Source organism: Sardina pilchardus, chromosome 10 (genome assembly GCF_963854185.1).
Source record: "Sardina pilchardus chromosome 10, fSarPil1.1, whole genome shotgun sequence".
Taxonomy (NCBI): domain Eukaryota; kingdom Metazoa; phylum Chordata; class Actinopteri; order Clupeiformes; family Clupeidae; genus Sardina; species Sardina pilchardus.
In genome coordinates, this window is record NC_085003.1 from 1,032,851 (window position 1) to 1,039,804 (window position 6,954).

Sequence of the window (6,954 nt, forward strand, 5' to 3'; positions counted from 1 at the left end):
CCCTTGATTGCCGAATTCTTACACTGACGTGAAGGGTTGCCTAGGTTCATCAGTGGTATGTCCCAGAGCACCTCCAATGTAAAAATGTGGATGTCATCCCAAAGACGTAAAGAGATATGAGACAAAATGCATTTTTGCTAATTGCGACGCCCCCTAGTGGCCGAATTACACCAAATTTACTGAGGCTACTTTGGATGGTGTCCAAAATCATCCCACCAAATATGGTCTTGACACCTCAAAGCGTTTCCGAGATTTGACCTCACTTCCTGTTTGAAGGCTTCGCCATCGAATTTGATTGGCTGCCATGGGCGAACGCTTTGATGTATGGAAATGAAATGTACACCTCTAAGGTCTGTAGACCTTGTGTTGAATTATGTATGAGTTGTTCACGTGTAGCCAGCATGAAACACGTAACCACTGAAAGAAGGAAGGAGCCTAAGGAACTAGGCATGTTTCTAGAACAAGTACGAGTAATGTTAGGAGTATTGCGGGAACATCTGCTGTTTACTCACTGTTGAGTAAGTTGCAATGTGTTATAGCCTCAAATTGATGGTAGAATAAATAGGACGACTCACCTGTTCAAATGGTGTAATAGGATCAAATTTGGTGTTGATATGTCAAAGCAACCAGGCTGTTACTGGTTAACGTTTCTGAATATGAAATCGATTTTGGATCGGTTGCATGTGAGGGGTCGACCAATTATCGGCTGGGCCGATAATTAGGGCCGATATTTAGCATTTTTATAATTATCGGTATCGGTAATTTTTTCCACCGATAAGCCGATATTGAAATGGATAAAGAACGAAACGCCCTACTTGTCTACTTCTGTCTGTGGTTGAGAGTGTTGTACCGCCCACAACACCATCTGATTTGTTAGTCAGCACGAATCCAGCCAATCAGGATCGAAGACTGGATGCACAGATTGCTTTCGCTTCTCATCAGTCACTCGGAGAGGCAGTGACAGACTTGGCTTTAGCGGTACGGAGCGAGTTTTCAAAGGTAAGATAACGTAAACTATTCAACCTAACACAAGTCATCACGCATAGGCTACACCTCCCTCTCTCTCTGCTATCACTATGGATAAACATGATAGGCCTACACATGACACTTGTGATGCAAGTTGATAGAAATGTGTCCTTAGATCGTTTTGCATTAGATAGTCCTATGTAATAAATTAATTTGAATTATAACCTACCTACTTACAGGAGCCTAATCATCATTAGCAATGTTGTATGTGGGATGACCGTCTCCTGAATACCACACATCAATTTGAAACATGTTAGTAATGAATGCTAACTTAATTTTTAGTCCTTTCACACATGTAGCTATAATGTAAAATCTGCCATACAGTTTTCCTATGTCACCCGTGGCCCCATTTAACTTTATTTTATTCTCTCTCTCAATCCAGATGAGTGCACAAAAGGCAAGGCAGGAAAGTGCAGTATGGGAGTTCTACACTCCATCCACAGCAGGGAAGGCATTGTGCAATACCTGCAAAGTTACTGTCAGTATGGGAGGTTCACAGCCGAAAATTAGCAATACTTTATCACCTTGCCCTGTATGAATCTGCAAAGAAGCAGGAACCTGCTGCAACAACAGCTGGACACCTGGCAACAGCTGTACACCAGCCTGCAATCAATGACATGTTTCAGCAAAAAAGAAAATGGACCAATTCAGATGACCGATCAAAACATATGGACAAACTTATCACGGAAATGATAGTTACAGACAACCAACCATTCACACTAGTCTCTGATGTTGGCTTTCAGCGAGTCATGGCTGCAGCTGAACCGCGGTATGAATTGAAAAACGAGAAATTTTACCGTACAGCCAAACTAAATGAAATACATGAGAAGGTTATGCTCAAGATCAAAGCCCTTATTAAGCCAGATAATTCTGGCTTCCCACTGTCCTTTACCACTGATTGTTGGTCTGGATCGACTGAGTCACTGATGAGTCTAACATGTCACTTTATTGACAAAGAGTGGCTCAGAAAGCAAGTTGTATTAAATACAAAGGTAATGCAGGGATCCCACACCGGTGATTATATCCGGGAGACATTCCTAGACATGATTCCAAGATTGGGAAATCACCAAAGACCGTGTAGCTCTTGTCCTTCGGGATAATGGAGCAAACATAGTTAAGGGGTTAAGGCTGGCTGAACTTCCAGACCTAAGTTGCACAGCTCACACTCTGCAACTGGTGGTTAATGAAGGCTTAGCAAGTCAAAGGGTTGTGATTGACATAACTGCCATGATGAAGAAATGTGTGACTCATTTCCAGCACTCCATCTTGGCCAAGCAGCGCTTTAGGAGCATTCAGAAGGACCTTGGCCTTCCTGAACACCAGTTGATACAGGCTGTTCCTACAAGATGGAATTCCTCACTCCACATGCTTCAAAGGGCACTGGAGCAAAAGCGTGCTCTAACCATATACTCTGGGGAGTATGGTGGGTTTTCATGCCTAAATGCTCAGCAGTGGGAGATTGTGTCCAATTTAGTAGACACAATAACTCCCATTGAAGAGGTGACCCTTGAGGTGAGCAGAAATGATTCCTCTGCATCTTGCATCATCCCCTGTGTCACTGTGCTCATGATGCTACTCCAAGGTGATGGGCCCTCAACACAAGGAATCGGAACCCTTAGGGGAGTGATGAGGGAGGCTCTCAGCAAACGCTTTTCAAAGTTGGAGGAGACAAAATCTGTGGTTCTGGCATGTCTTTTGGATCCACATTACAAGAGCCATGCATTCTCCTGTGATTCAACACTGGCCAAGGCTAGAGAATGGCTCCAAGAGGAGGTGGAAGGTGATTTAGAGCCAAGTGAAGAGCAGAATGCAGCAGGTGTAGAACAGCAAGAGCAAGCTGATGCAGGGGGGGACACTGTGACAGAACAAACCCCAAAAAGGCAGCGGAGAGAAGAGACTCCATCTCATAGCCGGCTAGATGCAATGTTTAATGTTTTGCTGGGACCCCACACAGGAGAGGTGTCAACCCAGCACACATTAGAAAATGAGCTACACGAATACCTCACAGAGCCACTGATAGACAGGCGCAAGGGGGATCCTCTCCAGTGGTGGAGCCAAAATGAGACCCGCTTCAAGATTCTTGCTGCAAAAGCAAGGAAGTTCCTGTGTGCCCCACCCTCTTCTGTGCCGAGTGAACGTGTGTTCAGTGAGGTCTCTCTTATCTACGAAAAAAACCGAAGCCGCCTCACTGGAGAAAATGCAGAAAAGCTCTGCTTCCTCCACCATAACCTTCTCCTGCTAAATTGGGAATACTAAACTTGAGTAAACCATTTTTTTGTGATTCTACGGGGAGTGATCTTATTCAATTAATTAAATTAGTTTGTGTTTAATGTATACATTTTAAAAATGCTCAGCTCTCTGCACTTTATAAATTAATTTCATTATGGAAATCTTTTGGTTTTTGAATTGTCAGTTTATCAACCCAGTGTCTTTTTTGCTACCTCATTTTCAGTTCATAAAACATCAGGGAGTGATATTTTTTTCCATTCCTCTATTTGGTGGTTTTATTTGACTTTATTTTCTGAAATGCTGCAGGCACTGCAGGTCCCCACTTTGTGTTACAAATAAAAATAATTAAATGCTTTTGAATTTAATAGTTGCTGTGTATTGCCTTTATGTCACAGGGTGTCTACATTCGGTGGGGGAGGAATCCACATTCTAGAGAATGAGTTTCCCTTGGGGAATGTTTCAATGTAACGCCCAGGATTAAAATGGCTGCCTCCTGTGTTGAGGTGGTAGTGCAACCAGAGTCCCTTTAGGGAGAGCCGGTCCACTTCCTATTAACTCCATTGTACCGGATTGTTCCTGCAATCTGTTGAAATTCCGCTAGGGACGTTGCCGAGCAAGTGATAAATGAATTGTGGTCTATGGGGCTAAGCGGCTAGAACTCGTTTTTTTCACAGTTGACAACTTCATTTCTTAATGTACATTGTCGTAGTAGCTACCTGAGTATAGGTTTTCCACTGGAAATGAAATAAAAAGTCACTCATGTCCTTTCTGCTTTTCATAGGATGGGCCGTTTTCCCTGTAACATGCTAGCATTTAGCTCATGGATGCTCGCGACACTCGCGACCGATTACGACCGTCGTGAAGCTGAACCAAAGATAATTAAGGGCGGAGCAAGATACTTCATGAGAAGCCACTTCCTGGAACCCGAATCGCAAGAGGGGGGGGTCAAACTCCCCCTTTATGCAGAGCAGAGGCAGCAACTGTTCCATTGAAGTCTATGGACATAGATCAGAATTTCAACTATATGCTAAAATCTCCATTCTCTAGAGTTAGGAATGTGAATTTTGGGCACGGTTTCATGACCCTCAACCCCTTCTGACCACTTCAGGTACATTTTTAGCATTTTTGAGCATTCCCGTCTGGAGAAAATCGACTTTATATCAGGTGTGCCCCTCTTGTTTATTCTGCTTATGTTGGCCGGTTGCTACGCTCTACCTTGACAACACATTAGCCAGCCAGCTGAACCAAATCCTGATTTTGTGCTAACGACGATCAGATGGCGCTGGGGTAACTTAATGAGAGCAGCGACATATTTCCATTATTCCATTGATGTTTTTATTCAATTCCTTGAAAGTGTACATGCTTTGTGTGTGTTACTTTCATATTAGAACTAATAAATGTAGAGGGCTTGAAAGAGCAGCATGTTATTTTGGAACATCATCAAGCATTGATAATCGAGTGCTTGATTTTGTACACCTGTGGAAAGGGACCTGATGAAACCCATCATACGTCTGACACACAATGACGCGCCTCTTTATGCAGAGGAAGTGATCCCCGTTTTGCGCCCATAGACATGAACTACGACGACGTATCTTGCTACGCCTTAAGGATCTTTGGCTGAACCTTCTTTTAGGTCTATGGCCGTAAAGTGGTTCGCTTGTGTCACGTGACATGAAAACTTTGAAAGGGTTTTTAGGAATAACAACACATATTGAAAATTTTATTGGTCAGCTGATTGTCAAGTCAAGTTATCCTGCATCGCATGCATTAATGCAATTTTAGGAGAAAAAATTATATAACGACAAATGTGGTACTGGGGGGTTCAGCTCCATTGCTACCCATTCATTCATCACTTGCTCGCGATCGCCCTCTAGTTGCAGTACCATGCGGAAGTATTTCGCTAGTGGTCCTTCTCCCCTTATTAGACATTCTCTGGTGCAACTTAACAATCCATTAAGCTAACGAGCCTCAGGTGTTCAACGTTAGGGAGCTAGGCTGCTGATTGGTGTTTAGATGTGTGGGAGCCCTTTTATATGCCTTAGGTTGCCGGCAGTAAGGAAGGAGAGCTGGGGGAGAAGATGGCACACAGGAGATTCATACAGGAGATTCATACAGGAGATTCACACAGGAGATTCACACAGGAGAATTCGACGGGCATGTTTGTGGTAGTGATGGGCGAACGAAGCCTTGTGAAGCCTCTGAAGCTTCTTCCTGATTGTATCGCAAAATGATCCGAAGCATTGAAGCATCGAAGACAACACAGTGACATCTGGTGGTCAACAGAAATGACAGCACTATGAACTCGACGCAGCCGAATGAGGCACAGCAGAAGAGACAGATATACACATACATGGCGTGTGATGACTGGAAATTACATACATTAATTAGAACTAGGGTATTATGTTTGAATATCATATGTTCAGCGTTTGAATTTAGGCCTACGCGTGTTCAGTTTTAACCAACTGCAGCAAGAAATGCAGCCTCCTACTGCCTATGGCAAATTGCAATATCGATTTCCTTTTTAATAAATAAAGTTTAGGCCTTATACAATAAACTGCCATTGCCTACTCATAACCGAGACGCATTACAGTCTGTTATAGGATAGAACTAAAAGCTGCATTATTAGAAGTAGTATCTCACGAACATCGTATTGTGCATGTAATGACGGAGTCGAGGTAACGAAGAGGACTGTCAATCCGACGCTTCAGGTTCGATCCCAGAGAGGTGCACCTTAGCGGAAATTTGTTATGGCACAAAAACACATTTCATTTCGAAACTTATTTAGTAACAATGATTGCTGAGTAACTTAAGACACGTAACACAGGTTTTGTTAAATTAGAGCAGTAGGCTAATACAGAGTAGGCTTGGGCTAGTGTAGCTTCTGTGGGGCAAACTTTCGATTCCAGCAAAACCTTTTGGTGACGTTCTAAGCTTCGCACGTCATCAGTCACATGCTTATACCAGCTTGATACAAGCTCCAATACACTGCTTCGAAACAATTTGCTTCGTGGAAGTGATACAAGCTTCGGTGCCTCGGTGTCAAGTGTCCCATCACTAGTTTGTGGAAAGCCGCCGCCTGCTGACCAGCTAACTGAATGCAGCAACTAACTAACCCAGCCCAGCTGTAAGGAGACTGATGCCTGGATACTGTTCGTTTTCTTGGTCACCGTGAGTTTGATTGCCGAAGGGCCTTGTTGATTGGAGTGTCCATTGTGAAGTGTCTGAAGTGCATAACCGAGTGCTGTGACTATTTTTGCATTGTTTGCCCTGCACCTAGTACAGTACCAGCTATAGTCACCTATGGCCTGGGTAGAAAACCCAGTAACCTGTATTTATGAGCACCACAAGAAGCTGCTGCCCTGATGCCGACTAGCCTCCCACTGCCTAGCCCCTGCTGGAGGATACGAGCAGCTGCTGTCCGGATGCCGACCAGCCCCCACTGCTCAGCCCCCCTGCTGGAGGCAACAAGAAGCTGCTGTCCGGATGCCGACCAGTCCTCACCGCTCAGCCCCCCTGCTGGAGGCAACAAGAAGCTGCTGCCCTGATGCCGACGAGCCATAACACTGACTAGCCTCCTACAGCCCTGCACCGGGAGGGTAACTCCCGCAAAGACTCTTAATAATTTAATAAAGAAATAAATGTTTTAATCCTATTTCCTGAGTCCTGACTTTGTGGGGATACGGTTTGCTCCTCAGAGTG

General features: G+C 44.1%; 1 pseudogene; it reads left to right on the forward strand.

Moving 5' to 3' along the window:
- The first annotated feature begins 1,643 nt into the window (after positions 1-1,643).
- Positions 1,644-3,282, forward strand: LOC134094315 (zinc finger BED domain-containing protein 4-like; annotated as a pseudogene).
- The last annotated feature ends 3,672 nt before the right edge of the window (positions 3,283-6,954 follow it).